General features: G+C 43.5%; 1 protein-coding gene across 4 annotated transcripts in view; it reads right to left on the reverse strand.

The window, feature by feature from the left end:
* MTUS2 (microtubule associated tumor suppressor candidate 2) overlaps positions 1 to 26,283 on the reverse strand; it is a 270,353-nt gene that overhangs the window by 217,006 nt on the left and 27,064 nt on the right. Inside the window, exon 1 of one of the 4 annotated variants that reach the window (XM_015278698.4) lies at positions 25,448 to 25,777. The exons of the other annotated variants lie outside the window; for them this stretch is intronic. The gene's annotated coding sequence lies outside the window, so the exon portion shown is untranslated. Of the gene's footprint in view, positions 1 to 25,447; positions 25,778 to 26,283 lie in introns of those variants that run through there. 4 annotated transcript variants of the gene reach the window in all.

The following is a 26,283-nucleotide window of genomic DNA, read 5'->3' on the forward strand; positions in this document are numbered from 1 at the left end:
CTCTTGCTTTACACATTTACTACTATGCACTATCCAGTAAATCAGAAGTAATTCTCCACTTGCACTATCTACTGAAGCAGAAGGCCACAGAAAAGTCTTAATCAGATAGAATATGACAGGGCACTTTGTTGGTTTTCTAGTTCACATTGCTCCCTGCAATAAATCCTACAATATACTGCAGCCTTTTAAACTCTCCCACAGTTTTCTTCATGCATAAGGAGTAAGAATCAAATGAATAAATGATAAAGACTTCTCAATCTGTGTGCTACAGACCAGATTCTCACCAGTTTGCACCTAAATGTCAGCCCTAATTCATCGTTATCACCAACAGACAGCCAACATTATTTATCTTAATCATAAAGGCAAACAAGCATCATGTTTCATGGGTAAAACAGCGTTTTGCCCCACTCATTCTGTATTAGCTGAAACTATATATTTATCTACATGTACATATACAGAATCATAGAATCATTAGTGCTGGAAAGGACCTTTGAAGGTCATCTAGTCCAACTCCCCTGCAATGAACAGAGACACCAGAGCTAGATCAGATCACCTAAGGCCTGATCCAGTCCCTCCCTGAAAGTCTCAAGGGATGGGACATCAACCACAACACTGGGTAACCTTTTCCAGTGCCTCACCACCCTCGCTGTAAAACATTTTTTCCTTGTATCTAACATAAATCTACCCTTTCTGAGCTTGAAGTCATTTCCCCTTGTTCTGTTGCCACAGATCCTGCTAAAGAATCTGTCACCTTCTTTCCTATACACATACATACTCAGCTGTTCTTTCATTTCAGCAAATTATGTAATGCTGCTAGGGGCACCAGGGCTTGAAAAAACTCTATCTTTTGATGCAGTCTCTTAGGAAAGCAGAAATTTTAAAATAACAACTACTTGTTTCTTAGAAATCAGAAAATGCCCATAAATGGTTCATAAAATCTTTTTTAAATTGAAGGTGGTGAATTATGGGCTGTGATAGGCACCTCCTTTAGATCTCAAGTCTTCACTGAAGACCGGATCAAACAAATCCATAAAATTCACTTGCCTATTCTCCCATATCCCCATAAATGATGACATCATCAAAATGTTAGGTCAGTGAAAAGAGACCTCCTTGTTCCCACTTGTCAGGTGATCCCAAGTCACACCTTATTATAAATTACTTTCCAACAGCAACTCAATCAATGTCCTCAAAACCCGAAGAACTGTAATAAAAGAACCAAACAAACTAAAAGAGCCTCCTGAAAGCTATGCTAAGGCATATGGAAGAGGGGGATGTGATATGGGATAACCAGCATGACTTCACCAAGAGCAGGTCCAACCTTGTCATTTTTTATGATGGCGTAACTGCATCAATGGATAATGGAAGAGCAGCTGATGTCATCTATCTGGACTTGACCAAGGCCTTTGACATGGTCCCCCACATCCTTATCTCCAAATTGCAGGGATTTGGATTTGATGGGTGGACCACTCGTTGGATAAGAAATTGGTTGAAAGGCTGCAGACAGAGGGTGGTGATCAATGGTTCTATGTCCAGGTGGAGGCTGGTAACGAGCGGAATCCCCCAGGGGTCTATCTTGGGATTGGTGCTCTTTATCATCTTTATCAATGACATCGACGATGGAATCGAGTGCACCCTCAGCAAATTTGCTGATGACACCAAGCTGAGTGGTGCAGTTGACATGGAGGAAGGAAGGGATGCCATTCAGAGGGACCTTGACAGACTTGAAAGGTGGGCCCGGGTGAACCTAATGAGGGTCAACACGGCAAAGTGCAGGGTTTTGCACTTGGGCCGGAGGAACCCCAGGCATCTATACAGACTGGAAGGAACAGTCCTTGAGAGCAACTCTGCAGAGAAGGACCTGGGGGTCCTGATGGATGACAAACTTAACATGAGCCAGCAGTGTGCTCTTGCAGCTCGGAAAGCAAATGGTATCCTGGGCTCCATCATGAGAGGGGTGGCCAGCAGGGACAGGGACGTGATTGTCCCTCTCTACTCTGCTCTTGTGAGGCCCCATTTGGAGTACTGTGTCCAGGTATGGAGCCCCCAGTACAAGAAAGACACAGAGCTGTTGGAGAGGGTCCAGAGGAGGGCCACAAAGATGATCAGGGGGCTGAAGCACCTCCCCTACGAGGACAGGCTGAGGGAGCTGGGCTTATTCAGCCTGGAGAAGAGAAGGCTGCGGGGTGACCTCATTGCAGCCTTTCAGTACCTGAAGGGATCCTATAAACAGGAAGGGATTAAACTCATTGAAAGGGTAGATAACAGCAGGACAAGGGGGAACGGTTTTAAGTTGAAAGAGGGAAGATTTAGGTTGGATGTTAGGGGGAAGTTCTTTACCAGGAGAGTGGTGAGGTGCTGGAACGGGCTGCCCAGAGAGGTTGTGGATGCCCCATCCCTGGAGGTGTTCAAGGCCAGGTTGGATGGGGCCCTGGGCAACCTGGTCTAGTAAATGAGGAGGTTGGTGGCCCTGCCCGGCAGGGGGGTTGGAGCTTTGTGATCCTTGAGGTCCCTTCCAACCCAGGCCATTCTGTGATCCTTCTCTCCAAACAAACAAACAAAAAAACCCAGCCCTCTCTACTGCCTACAAAAAGTGAGAAAAATTATGAGGGAAAGTAAGGAAAAAACTCATATTTACTGTTCTAGCAAGAAGGTCCCTACGGTTGCAGCTGTCCTACACTCACAATGACAGCATACACAAACAATGCTGCTTCCCTGTGGCTAGGAAGGCTGTGATTACCCCCCCGACTTTGTGTAGGCCCTGGTTACTGCAGTGCATTGCTCACACCCTTATAAAACCAGCTCAGGTGGGAACAAAGCAATTCCATTGTCTCCAGTTTATAAGCTGTCCACTGTGCCATTGCTTATTGTTGAGCAGTTGTTGTACTTGTTACTTGCAATCCTACAAAAAACACCTGTACAAAGTCTTTCATAGTTAGACACTAATTCAGTCATTTCAAGCCATGGTAAAATAAAGCAGTGCTGCAGACTCCCAAGGGCCAATGATTCACATGCAAACTATGCCTGCCTATTTCACTAGTATTTCCTATGAACAGTCACCATCTGCCAACTTACACACAAATCCATCATTGGTGGAGGTGTTCACGTGCCAACAAAGTATTTACCCACTGTCTTTAATTTAGATTTATAACAGAATTACTGCAGATAAACACAAGTTAGCAAAACATTGGTCATACTGAAGGGAGTTTCATTTTCCTTAGGGGGAAGGAGATGCCAAATTGTGATAGAACCCCAGGAGGCCACAAAGACTAAATTATAAATCCCCTGATATTCTACAGTAGGTATACTATCTATTTTTCCTCTGTCAGGGGGATTACAGCTGAGTTGCTGCATCTGCAAAATTCAAACTTCTTCGCCGATAGAAATTTATTTTCTATTTGGGTCCAAGCTTTATCATCGTTGGCTTCCCACTCACAGAAAATCATAAATTATTTACAAATCTTTGAGTATAAGTCTGTTGTGAATACATTAACCATTCTCTTACCTTCAGAACTCATTAGCAACAGGAACGATTCTTTGGATGCTGTTTTCCATTATGCAGTTACTGCACATACTGAAGCTTCTAAGCCACTCAAGAACATTGTATTTCCAACTTTATCCTTATTTTAAGGGTAGTCGTAGGGGAAAGAAAAAGAATATTAAGAAAAAAATATTTAAAAGGAAAAGCAAATCCATGTTGATGCAGTAGGCTAATGATCTAACAGGTCTTCGTAGACTCTGCCTAGACATGGGGATTTATTACTAAAACACTGAAGAGCCGTTTTCTAGCCTGGCTTCCAAGGAAATTAAGGCTTATGGTCACATGGGGACAGGGCAGACAAAGTTCTCAGAAGTCCTGACAAGTGTTGAGGTGACAGAAGGCTAGGTACAGAAGATACAGAGGAGACTTTTGCCCAGCCTGGGAGGCAGCAGCCCATTGACTATCCCCGCACATGACCCCAAAGCAGCCACAGAAGGAGTTGACATTTGCCACTAGTCTGGAAATGCAGATTGAGCCATGAGCGGAAGGTGTGGGGTGAGACCTAAATGGGACAGGGGACTCCAGTCCCTGCATATGCTAATTCCATGGCCCCATAGATCTGTGAGGAAGCTGGGCACCCAGCCCTTCTGGGCTCCCCTGCAAGTCCCTCAGCAGGGAAAGAATTTCACACATCCCTGTGTGAAACTGGGGCAGTTCAAAATAGGACTATCTGGGTACGATGAATTGCTGTAGCTTGGCTCTGCCTTTGTGCTTTGCCAAGGGTGGCATACAGAAAGGCAAGCTCTTCCTTTTATTTATGAGTAAAATATATGTGTGTGTGCATTTATTCCCCCAGAAGGTAAAAGCAGTCCAATGTACTGAGAAAATACTGTAACAGTTTGCTTAAAGCTACTTAAACAGTCTGTAGGGATCCAAGCAAAAGAAAGCAAGGAAAATGGAACATTATTGCACTCTCCAATCAGTGTGCTTAGTTACAAGACTCTCACCAAATACAAATGTGATATCTCTGCTAAAATTAGGATATTAGTTCTAATTATTGGGTACACAAAAATCTCTAAATTCTGAAGCTGAACTGATAATGTTGCTATGGAAATAAGCTTAATTACTACAGAGCAGCTAACAAACTTATCTATGTGGCAATCTTTATAAGCTATCTCTGCTCCTGAAAGTTTCTGGGCTTCTTCCTCCCTGAATGGGGCTAAATATCTCCAGTGTTCATACTAATTACATTTGGAAGTTGCAAGACCAAGGCTAGTCTAGGAACAACTTGACAGAGGCTAATGAAGGGGACATAGGAAAAAGTGTATTCATTGTAGGGAATGGTTACAACTAAAAACATATTTTCATCATTATTCTACAGTAGCGTTGCTAATTCTACCTCAGGAAAAACACTTGCGGGAAAGGCTTACAGCAGAGCCAGGCAGAAGAGGCTTTTCACTCCTTCCCCGCATTCCTGTTACTCCTCGTGAACACGAGGAGGCCATTAATGACAGGGCTCTTGCATTTGGCTTTCGCATGGCCCTCACTGATGAGCTCAGGTGCTACGGGCAGAGGGCTGACTCCATATGCTTTGTCCTGCAGGATGAGGGCTCCAGATTGACTGAAACAGAGCCAGCCCTTGAACTCTGAAGGGAATTTCATTCCCTGTGCATCTCTTGCATCATCTTGAAAGCTTTTAGTTCCTCGGCCAAGCCGGGACAGTAACACACGATGAGGATGACTGCGACCAGCCCAAAGGTGCCGAAATGCAGATCATCCAAGTGAACTCCACAAATACCCAGGAGCTGGGAATGCTTTACTTACGTTATTTCCAGCATTCAGAAGCAGTCTGCAACCTTTTCATCGACAGGAAAAACAGTCAACTTTATCGGATAATTTATAAGCAATGAATTATTCAAGCAGTTCTAACAAACAGCTGAAACCAGAAAACCCACAAGGAACACACGTTACAAGGTTCCTTGTCGGTGGAGTGCAATATAAACTTGCATCCAATTTGACAAATGTCACTCTGTTGACTTCAGTTTAATTAATCCTAATTTATACCAGTCTGAAAGCAAAAATAATTTAATTTCCCAAAGGATAAAAATACTGTTCACTTCATAAACATTACTTTTTAATGGTTTCTTCATCCATGAAATTTTCTTAAGACTTTCTTATATCTTTTTGAAGTCATGAATACTTGTCAAATTATTGGAGATAACTGATAATGAGAAGAATTTTACCCCACAAAAAATAAAGCCAAATGCCTCTGAACTCCTAGGCTTCTAGTACTGCCTTCTGGATTGTACAAAACATTTCCAAATTGGTTCAGATTTGGAGGAATGTGTCTGCTAGTTAGTACATATTTTTTCCTTGATGTAATTGCAAAACATACATCAGTAAAATCTTGGATTCACAGAACTTAAGCCCAGAGGACTGAGGCAATTATCTAGTCTGACCTCTGTATATCACAAGTTATAAAATCTCATTCATTAGCCCTTTCACTGAGCTGCAGAGGTGGTGACTTGCTTTCAGTTAGAATTTCAACAGTATCAGTTTTCAACAATTAGTCCTTCACAACCTTTTCTTTTCTAGGCCTTTACCATCACTTTCCCATTATGGCTATGTTTATATATGAGATTGAGTCACCTCTCCAGCTTTCGTTTAGACCTGTTCGGTACATTTAGGTGCTTAAAGCCTATCAGTGTATTTTCTTCCCTTATTTCTATGGGTCCTTCATGAACCTTCTTCAATTTTTGACTTTATTTTAAAAACAAAGATATAAATCATTTCAAGAAAGGCAAAAAGCATCGATTCTTGCTGTCCCCTTGGTTGATACACCCTTGGACTGCAATCAGCCTCTGTTTACCTGCCAAAAATGGACACCACTAGATGCTTCAACTTCACCCCAAATCTGCAGCCAAGTGGATTGCTTCAGCTTATTTGGCTTCACCAAAAGCAAGCAATGCCTCTTCCTCTGTCCAAGGCTTCCTCAGGAAAACCCGCTGGAATCTGATGCAGAAGATAAATTCTACTGGAGCTGGTATCAAGTATCCCATATGGACAGGAAAGTTGCATGATGTGAAACTGACTCTGAGAAGACGTCTTTAGAGCTTCATCTTTAATAGTTTTCAGCAGTGCAACTGTTGGCATCAACAGAAAAAGTAGGTGCTCTTTACAGAGCTCTTTAGTGTTAACAGCCAGCTGCACAGAGGTGCTTTCCCACAGCAAATTCCCTCACTTGGCACAGAAAGGCAGCATATACACAGACCATGCAAAGATAGAAATGAAGCAGATGTGACCTCCCTCATTCTAGCCACTGCTCCTGGAGCAAATCTGCAGGCCCCACACAGCTCTTGCACTTTGTTCCCTGATGATGAATGGTCTGGAGAAATACTGCTAGTGAACTGGTGCACCAGGTGTCAGAAGACAGGAAAGGCAGGTTTACAACACTCAGGGTGTGATTAGGAGATCTTCAGGCTAAACGTTAATGAGCTGCTTCTGGCATCTCCCAAGGGTCATTGCAGTAGGTCATTACTTAAAGGCTTATTACTTATTAGTGTGGTGACCAGCTAAAGCAGACCTACTACCTGTGCGAGGTGCTGTGGTAGGGATATACCACCACATCTGCAGTAGCAGCTTAGGAAATACCTTGATCTCTCAGGCTCAAGTCTAACGATAATCAGGTAAGTAACTGGCAGGAAAACCTGTCCCAGACCAGACCTTTGCAGATCAGCTCTTCAGGCAGGGGTAAGGATACCACAGCAAACACACCACCCAACAGCAACCACTTCAGAGTAACTTTCCCCAGGAAAGCAGTGTTCACTTTGGCCCCTAGTGCTGCACATCTCTTTCAGCTTTGTTTCTGGCAATGCTGCCAGCCCTCGACATCCAATACAGCTGTCCTCTTGGCCTCTATCCCACTGGAGTAGCCCTCCTGGCTGCTCCACCTTCTACTCTACTCTGCCCTCATGAGGCTCCAGCTGGAGTACTGGGCCCAGTCCTGAGGGCCCCAGAACAAGAAAAATACAGAGCTGCTAGAGTGGGTCCAGAGGAGGGCCACATAGGTAATTAAGAGGGCTGGAGCACCACTCCTGTGAAGGCAGGCTGAGGGAGCTGGGCTTGTTTAGCTTGGAGAAGAGAATGCTCTGGGGAGACCTCACTGCAGCCTTCCAGTACTTGACAGAAACTTATGAAGAGGAGGATAATTGACTTTTTACATGATCTGATAGTGATAGGACAAAGGGGAATGGCTTTGAACAAAAAAGAGGGGAGATTTAAGTTAGATGTCAGGAGAAAATTATTTACTGAGAGGGCAGTGAGGCTCTGGCACAGCTGCCCAGACAAGCTGTGGGTGCCCCATCTCTGGAGGCACTCAAGGCCAGGTTGGGAGAGGCCCTGGGCAGCCTGAGCTGGTGGGTGGCAACCAGTCCATAGCAGGGGTTAGAACCGGATGGGCTGTAAGGTCTCTTCCAACCCAAGGCATTCTATGATTATCAGCCTGTCTTAGGAGATAAAATTGTATCCTTAACAGTATTCCTGACATAAGCATAGAATTATTGAGTAACTCAAGTTCAAAGGAACCCACGAGGATCACTGAGTCCAACTCAGCTCCACACAGCACTACCCCAAATCAAGCCCTATGTCTGAGAGTGCTGCTCAAATGCTCCCTGAACTCTGGCAGCTCAGGGTCGTGCTAGCCACCCTCTGGAGCAGAACCTTTCCCTAACCCACACCTGACCCCCTCGGGCCCTGTCGCTGTCACAGAGAGCAGAGCTCACCGCTGCCTTCTGCTCCCTGTGAGGAGCTGCAGCTGCCATGGGACCTCCCCTCAGCCTGCTCTGCTCTGGGCTAAACGCACCTTTGTAAAGAATATAATCAGGAATCCAATACCCTACCAAGTGCTGGAGGAGCTCCAGCCTTCAAAAGCCCTGCTGTAAGCTCCCTGCATGTCGCTGAGTTCATTTATTCTGAGGACACCAATTCTCTCCAGCCAAGAGGGCACAGGAGGGCTCCTGCTGCTCCATGAGGATCTGTTTGCCATGACCCTGCTAAGCTCGGGAAGCTTTCTGAGACAACCTTGGATCAGGTGGCTGATTATAAAACTGACTGACTTTGCATGGATACTTGATACATACAGAGATTCATATCAGGACTCATGGGGTTAGCACTGCATATGGACCTCAGGTGTTTTTTCAAATGATCACTAGCACAATTTCCCCAAGATCTGCAGCAGACAGAACCTCCCAGCTGTATGAATGAGCACAATCAGCGTATCAGGTTTGTTTCACATGATCCACATGTCTCCGAGGAAGTATTTAAAAAAATTACTCAACACATAAACAATTCCTTTTCCGCTTTCATTTCTCTCAAAAATGTTACGGTGGTCTGTAAGACTTCTAAAGCTAGGTTGTCATCTTTGGACATGACAATCCCAGATGGTCGTCTGGGATTTCTCACCCAGAAAGGCAGATGTTTCAGAAAGTTCTGGTCATCCAAATCCAGGAAATTGTAATGAAAACTATTTTGCTATTATACACATGGCAGTTGCCTCCTAGGTCCTTTATAACAGACATATTTATAGTACATGGGAATGCATATATTAACCTAGACAATAGTCAGTCAGACCAACACATAAACCTTGAGCAGATTTTAGCTTCTGCTTTTTCCAAGGGATAATAGCTGCCTGGCTGGCTTTGCGAGTGATGGATTACGCATGCACACACACAAAACACGCTGACACCTGTGCAAAGTGAGCAGCTCAAATAAAATGAGCGATCTGATTCTCCAGGGAAAATGTAGGCACCACCTCTAATTTTTCCCTCTTGCATTTGTTTGCTAATGGTGACACCAGGCAGAACATGCGGTATTGGAAACTTACGTTCTGAAGGATTGATGTGACTGCATTTGAGTCTTACCGTGACCTACGCTCTACACGTCCTCAAAACCAAGATCAGTTTTGCTGAATGTGCAGCTAATCCATTTCCCTGCAAGGATTCTTCTCAGATAAATTTGCAGGGCCTTTATTATGAGGGCTTGTTTAATGGCTGTTTGGTTGCTACCCAGTTCAAAGTCATTGCAGCACTTCCATTACCACTCAGTCAAATGGCAGACAGCATATACAAATACTGTTAACGATACTACAACACCTTGTCTGATGAGTCAAATAAAATATGCCACAATGCATCCAAAAATCAAGAAACAATAACCAGTTAACTCCTGCAAAACTTACATATTATGTAAGATGCTTCTCCTTTGAGTTGGAGCAGCTCCTGTGGGAAGGGGTAGAGTTGGGCTGGAGATGGGGTGTGCCCTGCCTGGCCTGGGCTCCCAGCCCTGGAGACAGGGTGGGAACAGGGATATGGGGCACGTGAGCAACCTCAGTTCATAATGACGCTCGCTGAGAAAAGGTAGAACCAAAACTGGCAAGGGATGAAAATAAGGTTTCCCCACCTGGAAAACTCAAGGTGGTAGCCAGAGAGCAGCTGGGAGAGCTTGTGGTATCTGAAGTGCCAAAAAGCAGGAGTACTAGATGAAAGCCTACTCTTTGCTCCCCAGGGGAGTTTTGTCATTTGATTCAACAGAGAAGGTATCATCCACAAGGTTTAGATATTTAGAGCAACTATGTTAAAGATAGTTTGCAGCAAAAATTAAGTAATTTCAAAAGGAACTCAAAGAGTGGGCTGCCACCTTTTCTTCAAATTCAATTCCTGCCTGCACTGTCTACTTGAAAAACATCCTTAATGAGTGGGTAACAAGAAACTTTATGACACCGTGACAGTGACCTCTGCTTGAGGAAAAGAAATTGTTTTGATCAAATGAGTTAAAACTGTTTTTCCACAAGGCTGAAATCTGTTTTTGTAAGGATACCATATAAATAGCTGGAAGAAAAAAATATGCTTTATTTAAGGATCCAAGCTTTCTAGGCTTTCAATTAAGGGAGAAAAAGAAAAACCCTAAATCTTCACATCTGAAACCTCTAAAAGATCCTAAAGCAGGGAGAGAAGGCAGGACATTTCCAATATTTCTGGAGGTAAAGAAACTGATCAAAACAAAAATATTTCAAGTACTCTTAGATTATCATGAAAAGTATTTTCTCTTCCTTGAAGCTACCGTAGAATCATAGAATTAAGTTGAAAGGGACCCTTAAAGGACATCTGGTCCAACTCCTCTGCAGCAATCAGGGACACCTACAGCTCAGTGGGGTTGCTCAGAGCCCTGTCCATCCTTACTTCAAATGTCTTCTGGGATGGGGCATTCTCTCTGGGCAACCTGTGCCAGTGCCTCACCACTCTCACAATAAAGAACGTCTTTATACCCCATCTCTATCTCCCCATGTCCCCTTGTCCTATCACAACAGAACCTGCTAAGGTCTGTCCCCTTCCTTCTTACAGCCCCCCTTCATAAACTGAAAGGCCGCTCTCAGGTCTCCCTGGAGCCTTCTCTTCTCCAGGCTGAACAGCCCCAGCTCTCTCAGCCTGTCCATGTAGAGAGGTGTTTCACACCTTGGGTTATTTTTGTGGCCCTCCTCTAGATGCACTCCAACAGCTCCATGTGTCTCCTGTAATGAAGACTCCACATCTAGATGCAAAGTCAAGGAAAAGATATGTGATTTACCCATGTAAGGCTCAAAGACCTTCTGTGTAGATCATTTCAGCAGAAAGCTAACATGTATCTTACAGTTTCTGTTTTGTTGCTTAAATTCTCTTGTAGTTAATTTTCTATACAGAGACCAGAGAGGCAAATAAAAGAAGAAATAAAGAAGTCTAGCAAATGTAATTGCAAATCTTGTCAATTCCAGATCACTCTCTGCATGACTAGATCACTGCTTTCATTACAAACATTTAATCCCAGGAGCTCACCACCTTCAATTATTCAAAGGGTTCAAGAGTGTTAGGTTGCCAGAAGAGAACAGACATCTGAGGCGCATTCTTTACAAATGCTTTTTTAATACTTCTTTTAGAAAAATCAGTATTAGGTGGCAACCAATACAAAATAACTGCATTGTGCAACGGAAGCTAAATTGGAATTCTTACTTTTCCTTTTCTAATCTTCCAAGAAACTCCCATTTCTTTATCAGTGTTGCTTTTTATGTGAGTTGCCAGAATCCAAACCAACTGGGGCATCCGTATAGCAGCAATAATTACAGAGCTGCTAAACTAGTGCCCTGGTAGACATGCTGCTCTGATACAGTAGATAAAGCAAGCATTACAAGGGCAATTGTTCCTTACCCTTTCAACTCAGTGTCCCCCTGTGGTTTAGTGATGGGACTCAGCAGGTCAGGCTGATAGTTGGACCTGATCATCTTGAAGGTCTTATACAAACTCTGCTCATAACAAGTAACCACGCTGTAGAAAGAATGCGTTGGCGCCTGGGCACAGGGGCTGCCTCACGACAGGTTTGCATACACTCATCCCCATAATGCTGGGTCTGACACAGGGTCATACCAAAACAGTATCTCCTCCTGCTTATTAGGCTTCCAAAACCAAAGGAAAACAGAAAATACTGTTCCCAGGAGGGCTTACACCCACAAAAAGCACTAGTGATTGCTTCATTTTAAGGAGGGGAGAAAGGGAGCTGGGAAGAAAGGCTTATTATGGAGGAAATGAAGCATAGCCTTCTCAAAGTAGATAGAAATGCATAGCTAATAAGTACGTAGCTCATTATCTGTCACTAACAGAGTGTGTCCAAGATTCATTTGGGGAAGGAATACACTACAGCCAGTCATTGGTGATGCACTACATATGGTACACTGACGTGCAATATACCCATTTTAACCAACGCAGCAAATTGGACGTGGCTCCCTGACTCCTTCATGGACCGCCAGGTACCATCTGTATGCTCCCATCTTCATTTATCATTATCTCATGCTTTATTATAATAGTCACAAGCTTCATGAGGCCACTCCTCACAGCCCTCCCCGTCTGTCTTCCATATGAAACCAATGGCAAAAGCACAGTCCCAGCGGACTGAGTTCTTTGTTATTTCTAATTCTGAGGACTGAATCTTTTTATCTCCCATAGAAAGAAAAACAAATGGCAACATTTATATTTGGGAGAATGAAACATTCTGAATACCACCGAATATTTGCTTTAATTTTATTTTTGGGTGTAATTATGACCTTGAAGTTAAAAAAAAAAACAACAAAATCAGATTCTTCTGTTTTGAAAAGTTGTGCCCAATTTCAGATTCAAAACAATTTTCTTAAATTTTTTTGTAAAATGAAAAATTAATCTGAACTTTACAGTTTCAAATTCAATTCATAAACATTTTCTGAGAGGAAAAAAACTTTGCCAAAAATTCTTGGTCAGCTCCTGTAAAGATGTGCTTTTAAGGATTCCCAGCTGGGCTGGCAGGAGACATGAAATATTAAAAGCTTGAAAAAGGAAATAGGCCTAACTACTTTACTGCGCATTCATATAAAAGTACCCTCCATTTTCGGCCATTCTTACCTAGAAAAAACCCAGATATACAGACTGCCAAATCAGCACTCTTCCAAGTTACACTGGAATTTCTGTTCTTCACTACATAATTGCAGTGCTGGCTGCAAAGCATTATAAACTCTCAATTCCTAGAGGTTTGCCACTTTAAATACTATATGAGATTAAGATTTTCCCCACTGTTTGCTCATTCTTGCACTTTTGAAAGTAATTTTCTCTATCTCTAAAAGGTCCCAGGTAAGACACCACAAACTAGGGCACAAAACACTATGGTAACCAACAAAGAGACACACAGCTGTGTCTTCTGATAAACAGTTGTGTTTGGGTTTTTGGTTTGCTTTTTATTTATTTATTTTGAACTTAATTGCATATCCCAAACCTGAACAGATGCAAACTGATTTTCTTCTGCAATACACAGTTTCACCTGCTGAACTACAGAAATGATGATCAATGTTTTAGCCCGACACCAGGACATCCATTGCAGAACCCTGTTCTTTTCCAGACCATGGAGCTCCATTTGCCTGAACCAATTAATCCTTGTTCACCCATCTGCTTCCCTATTCACAAGCAGTACCGATTCAGTAAATCTCTTTGGAAACTAAATGCAGATATTAATCCCAGAACTTCACTGTGTGAGCTGACAGAACCCATCAGTGACACACAGATATCCCTCAGCTGTAGGATAACAAAAGCCCATCCAGCTCAGGGTTGCTACTGGAAGTGTTTCCTTAGTGCACAGGCTGCTTAGCTCTGCTGAAGCACACAGAGCATGCCATACATCTCAATTATAAAGTATACTCCTACAAAAAATAACAAAACTGCCTCAGTTCCAGGCTGAGCTGAAAGCCCAAAAAGCTGAAGGCACACTTATTAGAAAGCAACCTTTCCTGCCTTTAGTTCAAGTATAGAAAGCACAGAAAGGATAGGACCAGTCTAACATAGAAACTAAATATCTTTGTTGGGTAAAGGTCTGTATAGCCAAAACACAAGGAGCAGGAACCCTTTGCTAACCCAAAGTCAGACCTGAGAGCTGGCAAATCCCTGTGGTTTTCTGGGGCAAGTGGAGCTCACTGATTTCCAATCCCTGTGCTAAAGCAATTTCCCTACAGCAGGTTATACAGGAAAGCATCCAGCTGAGTTTTAAGTATCTCCAGAGTAGAAGACCCTACCACCTCTCTTAGCAGCTGGTTCCAGTAAAGTTCACCCTCACAGTAAAGTTCTTCCTTGTGTTCAGGTGGAACACCCTGTGTTTCTGCTTGTGCCCACTGCCCCTTGAGCTGGTACTGGGCACTGCTGAAAAGAGGCTGGACCCATCCTCTCAACTCCCACCCTTTGTTTGTTCATAAGTATTGATACAATCTCATCTCAGGCTTCTCTTCCCCAGGCTGAACAGCCCCAGATCTTTCAGCCCTTCCTCATAAGGAAGACGCCCCAGGCCCCAGTCATCTTTGCGACACTCAACTGGACTCTCTATAAGTTCCCTGCTTTTCTTGAACTGAGGAGCCCAGAAATGCGTACAGTACTTCAGATATGGCCTCACCAGAGCAGAGAGGAAAGATCACCTCTCTCAGCCTGCTGGTCACACCCGTCTTAACGCACCCCAGGATACCATTGGCCCTCTTGGCCTTAAGGGCACACTGCTGGCTCATGTTCTCATGGTATCTGTTCTATTATGCCTACTATGAAACAGAGGAAAAGTGGGGTATGAAACAGAGGAAAACTGTGTCAGCAGCCTCCTGAAGGCAAACCTTCAGGTGCCTGTCCCACAGGCACCAAGGCCAAAGGGAGCCTCTGAGGACACAGGACCCACTCCTACTATGGCGTCTAACAAGCTCATGGGACTAAGTGGCTGCACACCCTGCAAAGCAAGCTCCATGCAAACAGTCCTGGAAGAAACAGGGCATTTGTTGAGCTCCCTTCTCTGAGAGAGATTTCCTACAGAGGAAGACCTCAGAGGAGTCTGAGCAGGTCCCAGCTGCATGGCAGCCTCCTCTGTTTTTTGGAGAGGGAGCATTGAAGGGTATAATCTACCTACACTCAAGTCTTCCTTCTGTCTTCTTGCAGGGGAGGTTCTGCTCCAGTAATATATTTCAGCCAGATCTCTTCAGCACAACTTACAAAAATCACAAATTCCTCTACTTAAATTTCTTCACTAATGCTCTGCTTTCTGTGTGCAGCAGACCAAGAAACACTGCTGCTGAAAGTCCACCTGATAAACAATATGAGATCAAAGAGAAAAAGCAGAATTTGGTACAAAAATGAATGGTGAGGCTAAACAACAGCTTGGGAAATGATGCAAACAGGACGTATGCATTCAAAACAGCCCCCCTATAAGCAGCACCAAGTACACCATAACAGAATTAATAGGATATAACAACTGCTGTGCTATGCAATTGCCTTGATGTAAGCTCACAAGTACATACAATAAGCCTTACCATTCTTTTCCACCCAACGTGGTCAAAGAAAATAGATGTTACATGACAATCATTTTAAACTGTACCAAAAAAAATAAAAGAAAACCAAAATGTTAAATACATCATGGAAGATGTGAGATGGTTTTTTTACTGTAGGTTTGCAGTGAATACAGTACTACTGAGCCTAATGTTGTAAAGACCAAAGTCCTGGCCCCTAAGGAGAATGTGTAGGGCAGAAGCAGCCCCAGCCTGTGCCCTTTGTTCCCCCCAGCTCTAGGGCACAATGCTTACCCACCTTCAGCAGGGCTCCAGGCTCCTCCACCAGCCCAATCTCCACGCAGAAATGGCCTCCTGTGGAAGTTGTGGGGCCAGAAGGAAAACCGAGTGATGTTTTCTCCCAACAGAAATAATAGGAAAAGGTTACTCCGTGAATGCAGTACAAGCACTGCCAGCTCATGTGGCTAACAGACGAAAGGCAGAGAGCACATGTCCTGGGGAGCCAGACAACACTTCCTCGCTCATTAGCATCAGAGCCTCCTACCTGGGGAGGCACTAAGCTGCACGCATCATGAAAAATTAAACATCAGCAATTGAAACAGATGCGCTCACTCCCAGCGTCGGGCTTTGGCACCGTAACAGTGGATGAGAGACTCCGTATCAAATAGTACTCCCAAAGAACAAGGCAGGAGAACTAGTCACAAAGTGGGGCTTAGCATGCCGAGTTTTATTCTGGGGACAAGTATTTTGTTCTTAAATCTGTCTGCAAGAAGCATTTTTGTGCATTCAGCACAGAAATCAGGAGGGGATAGCAATTACAAAGGGCTGCTGCAGCTGAGCTCTTCAGCCCGCCACACCAGCTCACCCCATTTCCCAGCAGGGTATTCCTACTGGGAAAAGCTGATAGCAGCTCGACATCCCCGCTCTTCCCACTGTGGCTCAACGAGCTGGATGCTTCTGAGCACAGCCTTAACGATCCCGTAGAGAAATGTTCCATCCATATAGGGACAAGACGTTACCTCACCAGAGCCAGCAGCTTCAGTGGATTTATTGCATATTATCCCACGGTGGTTATTTTCCCTCCCAGCTTTAATTTTGTAGCACATCGTAGTTCCACGGTACAAGGATAATTTGCGTAACCAAGCACAGGCTCATTTTGAAGCACGCTTACAAGAGCATCCAAATGCCATGCTGCAAAGCTCAGTGGGGCTAGGAACGGCACACCAGGTTTCAGTCTTGCTATTAAATCTTAATACTTCCTGGGGGCTGCATACTCTTAATTTTACCCGGTGTTTTTGCCATAGCACATTGTGTCATTTCAGTACAAAACAGATGAAAACCTGCACAGATTTATCCGATTCCTCTATCAAAGTTTCCAAACCTTGGTTTTTTTCTGGAAACCTAGGGGGAAAAGATAAGGCTATATACAGAGAAACAAAAGATTAAAACCCATTGCTGTGTTTTTGCATTATTAGAGAAACACCAGGGAAGAAACCAGATTAAAACACTGTTCTCCCAAAGACGTACGGCTCTTGGCAGCTACCTCACCCATTTCTGTTTGGTTTCTCTCAGCCCCTAAAAATGTATTCCTTCCCCCCCCCCTCCTTTGTCATTTAAACTTGCTGCAGAAATATGGTAGGACGCCGCTATGTGCTTTATCTATGGAGATGGTATTTTAAACAACGTTCAAAGAACACTCCGGCCTGCATTTATCACTTCTTTCAGTGGAAAGGAGGTTAATGATGCTGCTTTGCTATGTCAGCCTGCAACTCTACACCAAGTTCTGTAGTTAAAAGTCTCAAAGAAGCACTCCAAGGGTATTGCAGCACTCATTTAAAAACACTACACATGTATAATTGGGAGTACAACTCCTGGATTATGTTGGCTTTTGCACATCTCTTGGTTTATGCATGCAGTCCTACACTCTGCATACCTTCTGGCATACAAAGCTTCTGTGGTGTAATTCAGTGGTATATTTTCCTCATGCTTTTTCTTTCTCCCTTTTTAATTATTCAGTGTTGGAATTAATAAACAGTTTAGAAAACGAAAATGTCACAGCTTAGTGCAGAATGCATTCATTAATGAGGTAGGATGCAGGACAATTTAAAGGTACATATCCCAGAGGCAGAGAGCTGATCCTCTTCCAACTGGCATCCAAAGCAAAGACATCCCTTTGACTGCAGTGAGAGCCAGTGAGCTTAGATTCTCATCTTTTTACAAATGAAGACAACTTAGTTTTCATAAACAATGACAGAACTTGGAGCCTATGCATTATTTAAGAGCTATAAAGTGCACAACATGCTCAAAGGCATTAAATTTACCTAAAAGAAATAAAAGGAATTTGCAGATATCGCAACAAATGTTACAGCAGTTTCATCCAAACATGCATGCCATCAAAACAGCAAAGATTTGCTAATGTTCCCTCTGCTTTCAACCTGTCCTGTAATGAAACAGGCCAGAGGAATTAACTCCTTGAAGAACTCAGCGTGGTCATACTCAGAGGTACATTGGCACTTACGGAATCATTAAGGTTGGAAAGACCAGTAAGATCGAGTTCAGTCACCAACCCGTGACTGTGACTGCTCTACACCGCGTCCCTCAGTGCCACATCTCCCCTCTGCTTGAACACTTACAGGGACAGTGACTCCATCACCTCCCTGGGCAGCCTGTGCCAGAGCTACACCACTCCTGAGAGGAAATGTTTCTTCCTAATATCCAACCTGAACCTTTCCTGGCACAATCTGAGGCCATTACTTTTCGTTCTGTTGCTAACTTCCTGAGGGCTAAGGATGCTTTGGGTCTTGATTTATCAACTGGATTTGAGGAAGTTACTGAGATCTGATTTCAGCAAAATACTCTTATAGAATCATAGAATGGCTTGGGTTGAAAAAGACTATAATGATCCTCTAGTTTCAATGCCCCTGCTATCCTCTGGGCTGTACCATAGTTTCTCTTCATATGCAAGAATTTAGTAACACTAACAGTAATGTCTGCAGAGTTCTGAAACAACATAGCACAATCAAAAAAAAAATGATATGCCCTTTTCAGAGGCAGAGAGTAACAAAGTCCTTTATTACCTCATTATTGTGCATACAGTCCTTATTTCTCTCTTTCAGTCACCCAGCAGAGAAGAAGGATGGGGGAGATTCCTTGAAGAGGTGCCTTGGCCCTGCTTCATTCCTAGCTGTCCCATGCCAGCAGGCAGGGATAAGGACTCAGCCAGCTCAGCCATGGGGACACAGAGCTGCTGGAGGTGCCAAAGCCCAGGCAGGACAGCTCTGCTATATGTTTTAGAAAGCCACCATTTTTGAGGGATCAGAATTATTCTTATTTATATTAACATACAGAACTTAAGCTCAGCAAAACAACTATTTCGTAGCAAGCACATTTCTCTGAGGCTAACTTCCTGAGGACTACACCCAGGATACTCCTGCTGACAGAACTAAGTTTCCTCCTAGAACCAGGCCAAGCATTTTAAATATGAATTGAATCATAGAATCATTAAGGTTGGAAAAGTCCACTAAGACCATCCAGTCCAACTGTCAGCCCATCCTCACCATACCCACTGACCACATCCTTCAGTGCCACATCTCCTTGGTTCTTGAATACCTCCAGGGATGGTGACTGCACCACCTCCCCAGGCAGCCTGTTCCAGTGCCTCACCACTCTTTCTGAGAAGAAATTTTTCCTGATATCCAGCCTGAAATAATATTATTTTCTCATATCAATTACTTGCTGTGATTAATTTCTTGAGACACGTATCTTCTTTGCTCTTGGTAATCCCAAAATACACCCTCATTTTCAGTTGCTCATAGGTAGACAGTGAAATGCAATAGGCTTTATACAAAGTCACAGTAATGAACAGACAATCTCAGAGTTTACAGTAGGACAAGATAAAAAGAAGTGGTGAAAATGCAGAAATCAGGTGAAGAATCACCTTTGACCCAGGTCACCAAATAGACAACAGAACAAGAAAAGCACTGATGCATGACTTAACGCTCTGTTTACTTGCAAAGCTTCCTTTCTTTTACACACCTCAACCCTCTCCTCTCCTAAAAATACCTTTTGTGGTTGAAGAGATGCTGTGCTCTACATTCACTTCAAAAAATCTGGAATTTCAAACACAATGGTATGCTAAAAAGTAAACTCCCAGGACACCTATAAAAACAGAGGTTTGTTGTGGCAAGGAGAGGAGGGGGACAACTCATGCACACACACACACACATCAAGCCTGTCCAAAAGCATTTTCTGAGACATAATATGTCATGTTTTCGCTGAGAAAATGCAGAATCTAAGTTAAAATTATAATCTACCCCAACTCTGATTCTAATCAAGAACAAATGAATTCAATACAGAAGTGCTAATTCTTGAAGGCATATAAATATTTGATTAGGCAAAATCAGCAAAAATTAATTCTGACAACAAAACCTGTATTGGCTACTGTCCCTTTGCTTGCTCTCTTGCTGTAGCTAACATGACCTAGCAACACCACATTTCAGAGACAGCGTCTCAGTGTTTGGAAGGTGCATGCATCTCTCCAGCTTCACTCCACACATCACAGTTGCAGCTCAGCTCGCACTTCTTTTTCCTTTTTATCTCTGTAGATTACTTAACAGGCTAAGATCAGTCACAGGGGTGGCTGTGAGGTGCAGGAGGAAGACTTCTGCAGGCTGAGATGTGGGTGGCTGCTCATTGTGGTGAGAGGACTGTCATGATCTCTCATGGAGCCATTGTGGCAGCATGGCTGGGGCCCTCATGCAGCCAAAACCTTGCTTCACCCCTCAGAAATGGCTCAGAAGGACAGTGCCATTCTCTGGTGTCTGGCTATGCTCCCTGCCACAGGATACTACATTCAATCAAGGAGTCAGTATTGCTCTGGTATTAAGGAGCACTGCACTAAAGGCTTCAACTTGGACAGTGTTGTACTACTGTTTAAATATTTTCAGACCTGTTTGTTTAGATAGGTAATTGGTATTTTTAGTTCCCTAGTTCACTTCTGTCCTCACCAGAGATTGCACTGTCTCCCAACCCAGCGCTACCATAGAATTCAATTGATTTTTGTATTTGTAGATCATCATTAGTGACCAAATTCAATGAGAATTCCCGCGGGAACCTAAAGAACTGTACGCCTCATTTAGAAGTCTGACAGAGCATCTTTGTGGTTCACATCACTTTCAGCACGTCTGACAGCACCACAGGCTCAGAAAACTTGATGCAAAGGCAGGACCAGGTGGCTACAAAATCATAGAATGATTAAGGTTGGAAAAGACCTTTAAGATCATCTAGCCCAGCTGTCCACTTACCACCAATATTGCTCACTAAACTATGTCCCTAAGTACCACATCTACACATTTCTTGAGCACCTTCAGTCATGGTGACACCACCACCTCCCTGGGCAGCCTTTTCCAGTACCCAACCACTTTCTGAAAAGCTTTTCCTAATATCCAACCTGAATCTCCACTGGTGCAAATTGAGGCCTTCCCCTCTTGTCCTACAGCTGTTACCCAGCAGAAGAGATCAAACCCCACCTCGCCACGACCTCCTTTCAGGGAGCTGTAAAACACAATAAGGTATTCCAGTATTGAAACATTTCAATACAGGGACTCTAACACTGTAATCACGCAAATGTTACCTCTAAAAATACTTAATTTACTATGATTTTCCTTTATTGAACCACCTGTAATTTCTCATAAGGCCATTACTCTCAAGATAAAAGATCTTAAGAGGACAATTTACAACTTAACTACATGGCTATGGTCTGAATTAGCTATTATCCAACTGTCCCTCACTCAAGGGCTCTTGTAACTGTTTATTTCATTTCTTAGTTATTTATGAATATTAGAAGGTATCTTGCAGGTCTTTTTTCATTATAAATGTGCACAGATGAACGAGGAAGAGTGGTGCAGAGATCAGCTACAATGGAAGGGATGAAAGGCAATGTCTCTGTACTAATTTCCAGGCTATTCAGGATAAATGTGAATGACCTACATACTGCGGCTATGCGCGAACTTATCAATTAGGTTATAAAGGTTACATCTACATTGGCCCAGCTCCAGAGCAGTTAAGAGAAGAGATTTCAAAAGCAAAATTTCACCCCTGCATTTCCATGTTAGAACAAAGCAGTTTCTCTTTACAATCCACAGCTGCTCCAGAGTCCATGATTTTGATCTCTTCTGGCATCGGTTTTAGTTCTGTAGCCAACAACTGTTATTCAAATCAAGGAAGAACTTTAGCAGACAAGAAATGCAAATGCCAAGATCCAGAATACATTTTTTAGATCAGCATTTACATCTCAGTTTATCTGCTTTGCTAACAAATGGTTCAACTCCACTATGACAACAACCCTGAAACCAGGAAAGTTTTATTCTGGCTTGTACTGGCCCTTTGCCTTACACCAAAAACAACGGTAACACCACATATACTTGCCACAAGCATGTAAAACATCATGCAAAGACTAAGCACACAGCAAAGCTAAACACGATGTACAACTACAGTTTGCTCTCCATGGGTTACACAAATGCATCCTTGAGCACAATGTGGCCTGATGTTTTGGACTAAGATTCAAATAGGTATCTGCATTTCTCAAATGGATGAAACAGTTTAATACTGAAGTGGAGTTTCAGCTACACCCATGACTCTAATACATTTTGTCCAGGATGTGCAGTCAGGAAAAATACTGCTCCAATATTAACTCCCTTTTATTCAATCCCAGCTTCAGGATGCAGCAGGGAGTGGCAAAAGAAACAGGGAAATGTATTCAGAACACAGGGGCAACATGCTTTGGTACTACCCAAAAAGTTCTCAATCACTTTTCTGAGCAACTGCCTGCTTGTCCTTACACACCATGGGCAAGACTCTAGCCCTTGTCTGGGGCCTTACACCAGGTTCCAGGGCACAGTACTGCAAGACATCAGAAACCTAGAAGCGTTAAAAATTAGGTCTTGGTTTTAAACAAGGCTTTTTAGTCCTTTGCTGGATTTAGCACTAGCTCTCCTAAGGCTCTCCCATCAAAGGCTTTTGAAAACAGGACTTGGCTATTTTGAAAAATCCTAGACTTAGGTCAAGGAGACTGCTCGAAGACATGATGGCTTTGCAACACATGCAAGGAAATAAAACACAGGAAGACTGTGGGAACACACCTTAAAAGGCACTGTCCTCTTTCCATTTATTAGAGTGCACATCTTTGTGGGCAAAGAAATTTCGTTTTCAAGAACCCACGGCCTCCTCCAGCATTGTCCCTCCCAGAAAGGCAGGGGGGACTCATAGGATGCCCCCATCCAGCAGTCCACCATCTCCATCACCACCACTGAGGATAGGTTTGCTTCTATGGGCTGCTGGACCAGATGACCTCCAGCACTTCCTCCCAGCCAACACTATGCCATGATCCCAATAGGAGTAGGGTAAAGCTTGTACCTTCACCTGTTGCTGCAAAGAGCCATACATTTCTCATTTGCTTGAGAAGAGATGGAGCTGGATCCAAGATCAGTTTAGTGTGCATTTGTAATGTATATGTTTAACACTTACACCCACAGCCTCACTGATGGGGAGGGAGGTTGGGGGAAAGGGAGTACTGATAGTCTGCATATAGAAATTAGGTACCAGGATGCAGAAACCTGGGTAACCAGGGTAGAACACCACTGATGGTGGATAACAATGACCTTTTTAATGTGTTAGAAGTTAATGAAGGAAATCTGGGGGGAAAAAGATCAAAATAATAATTTCAAAGCACTGTACCTATTTTAGGCATTCTTACATCATGTTTCCATAGGAACTGGAATGAAAAGGAGCATGGTGTAGCTGTGTTCACAAATGTGTGGTTTAGTAGCTTGTAAAGGATTGGTTAGGGCCACTGCGACCTCTCTAACAACACCAGGTACCTGACAACTTGGCTGCACAGCTGGGTCTCAGCTGTGGTTCTTTTTTTCTTTTGCAAAGTCTAGGAACATAACTGTTCTCCCCTTGTTTTTCTCTTTTATCCCACAGGTGCTGCTGATTTCAAATCCTCCCATAGCCTTGGTGCTAAGCACTTCTCAGTTAGATCCACTGGGAGGCACGAAGGCATCTGGCTTTTTACCAGGCATTTCACAAATCACACAAGAACGAGGACAGCACAAAGCAGGCATGTACGGATGCTGGAGAGATGGTGTGTCCTAGGGAACAACATGAATCAGGCTTTTGCATCCAGCATTGGCACTCAGCTGCTGAGTGACCTTGTGCAAGGCACACCAGGTAAGATCTGCTCCATCCATCAGCTGCCTGAAATGCATCAAGTTCAACTTCATGGGTAAGCACTTCCCTCACCAATAGACACCCTTCCAAAAACAGATGCTATGGACAGATTCCATGTCCTAAAGCACCCACAGATCTAGCCTAGCAACATTCACGTTAAGACCCATGCCCACAACAAGGTGCTACATAGCAACTGCTTCATCTCTCCATTCAAAATTGCCCAATGTAAGGTCTGTGTTGTAGCTCACCAGGGCAGTATTTTATTTGTGCTTTTATTTTAACTGTGTAAATGCCACATTTCATGTCCTAGATCAAGGCATAGGCATCTGAGTATGTTGGGTAACCCTTCCACTAGGGTACCACTGGAGGACACTGTGGGAAGCCAGACCTGCTTTGGTATCATGCCTGAGTCTTCCAGTAAGGTATCCTCAAAGCTGCCACATATTTTGTCCCAGAGGGAGGTAATTAGATTGCTTCAGAAGACAAACATGAGAAGCATATAACATGCATCCAGCCTACTGGACTGGGAGATCAAGACATGAGACTGAGCTGGGGAATGAAGCTGTTTAACTGCATAGACATCACATACCCAAAGGGGACAAAGCTCCTCCAGAGCAGTTACATGAGATGAGCTGAGCACCCCTCCCCTGGAGTTGGCAGAAGCCTGAATAACTAGCTCTACTTTTAGACAGCAGAATGACTCCTTACCTCCTGCCATTCTCATCGATTGATAGAAATGTATAAGAGGTACCTATCTGTGCTTACAGTTTTGGGAGAAAAGTAAAACTTACACTTACATATTAAAAAACTTCACATGCATCAATTCAAATCTACCTGACTCATCTCAAGACAGATAACTTCAAACCACCAGGACAAAACACACTCTTCCATGGGTCTCACAGGTTTAACACCCTGTAGGCATCTAGCCAGAAAGCTGAAAACTCAGCTTTTGGCCAGGAGCATCATCCAGACCACAGCCATCTGAGCCCATATGCTTCATCAGGGCAGGAGCCAACTACAAATACTCTTACATTGTTGTGGAAGTGTTTAAAAATATTGATGTTTTAAAGTTATTTTACAACTATTGGTTTGCAAAATTTAACTCTATGCAACAGACAAATACTGAAAGAAACACTATGTAGAGTACCTTTCTCATCAAGAGAGCTTCCAATGTAGGTATTTCCATAGGAATCCCTACATAAGTCACAGATTTGGCAAACATATCAATATAGGTTGCCTAAATCCCCTAAATCCAAGTTTTATTTCAAATGTTACAATGACAGTTTCAACCAGTAGAAGGATAGGAAAAAAATGTGAGAAGTCCTGACAGCTGCACACTGAAACACAGCTTTGTTATTTAAAAATAGAAAGCAATTTTTGTCTTCAGAACTTGATAATTTAAGAGAAAATCTCACTATGCCTATAGCTTGTATTTTAAGGATCAGAAGCAGTATGTTATAAACATACACATAACCATTGCCTCGTTGCCTCTGAAGTCATACACCTGAATAGCGGAAGGTGGAAGAGGACATGCTTTAATCCCAATTCTCACAGTGGCTCACTGGCTCAAACCAATGTTGTAACTGAGACTCAAACACAACACATACATCCTGTAAGTCTGCACATTTGCACAACTTCAGAGGTGAACAATGAGATTCCCAGCTGGGAACGAAACTACAAACCATAGTTGTAGTCGTGCTCAACTCAGAGTGGTCTACTTCACTGTCCAAACTACACAAAACCTCAGAGCACACAAACAACATATAACATATAGAAGGTATATAGATGCGAGAATTTTTGGTACTGTTGTCTTATACATCAAAAAACTCAGTTTGTAGCACAGAAGAAAATAATGCGCTGCAGTCTACAAGCCAGCTACATGAACTCACCACCCAAGCATGCAGCTTTCTGCTCCAGGTCCCTTTGCAAGCAAGTTAGATCCAGGTCTTCTCTCTCACCAACTCTGGGTATGCTATTGTTACCCAAGACCATATCTCACTCCAGGAAAACATCACGTCCGAAGAGATATCTCCCTAGGGGCTAAGAAGGAGCAGGGCTGTATCCACCTGTCCACCTGTTCCTGAAAGCATTGCTCAGGCTTTCTTGCTATAAATTCTTGATGCAGGAAAAGAATTTTAAAAAGCAATCCAGTTATTTATCCTTCAGGCTGGAGAGAAATGAGGAGGCTGCCACAGCCATGCCTGTTCTGAATGCTTGGCAGGTACACAGGCACAAGGAGGATGATGCTATAGATAAGTGCAGACAGAAATAGCTAGAAGGATGAGCTGGCTCAGGGTGCTGCTGGTGAATGGCAGTGATTTCCCTTCTCCCGCAATTTCACCAAAGGCAGTAGCTGAGCTGCAGACTCACCAAGCATGCTGGCAGGAAAGTCATCCCAGGCTCTGAACCTCACATGGGAAACATCCTTCTCGAACAGATTTTCTCTCTGTCAGGTGCTTGGAGGACTGCATCATATCAGCCTACTTCCGACCAAGCACAAAACCAGCTTGCTGCGTGCTGTGGAGTTTGGTGCTGCTCCCAGAATCAAGCTGGGAAGCTGCTGCTTGCAGATCCCACTGTGCTGGCAGGAAAACCCTGCTGCTTCAGCTCAGAAAATATCACCAAAGCATCAATCTGAGGTACCCAGGCAGCCACCTCACCTCTCCACTACTGCTCTGACCAGTGCACATGGGGACAAATAGAGCTTTTACCTGTCTCTTATGCA

This window comes from Gallus gallus, chromosome 1 (genome assembly GCF_016699485.2).
Source record: "Gallus gallus isolate bGalGal1 chromosome 1, bGalGal1.mat.broiler.GRCg7b, whole genome shotgun sequence".
In the NCBI taxonomy this organism is placed as follows: domain Eukaryota; kingdom Metazoa; phylum Chordata; class Aves; order Galliformes; family Phasianidae; genus Gallus; species Gallus gallus.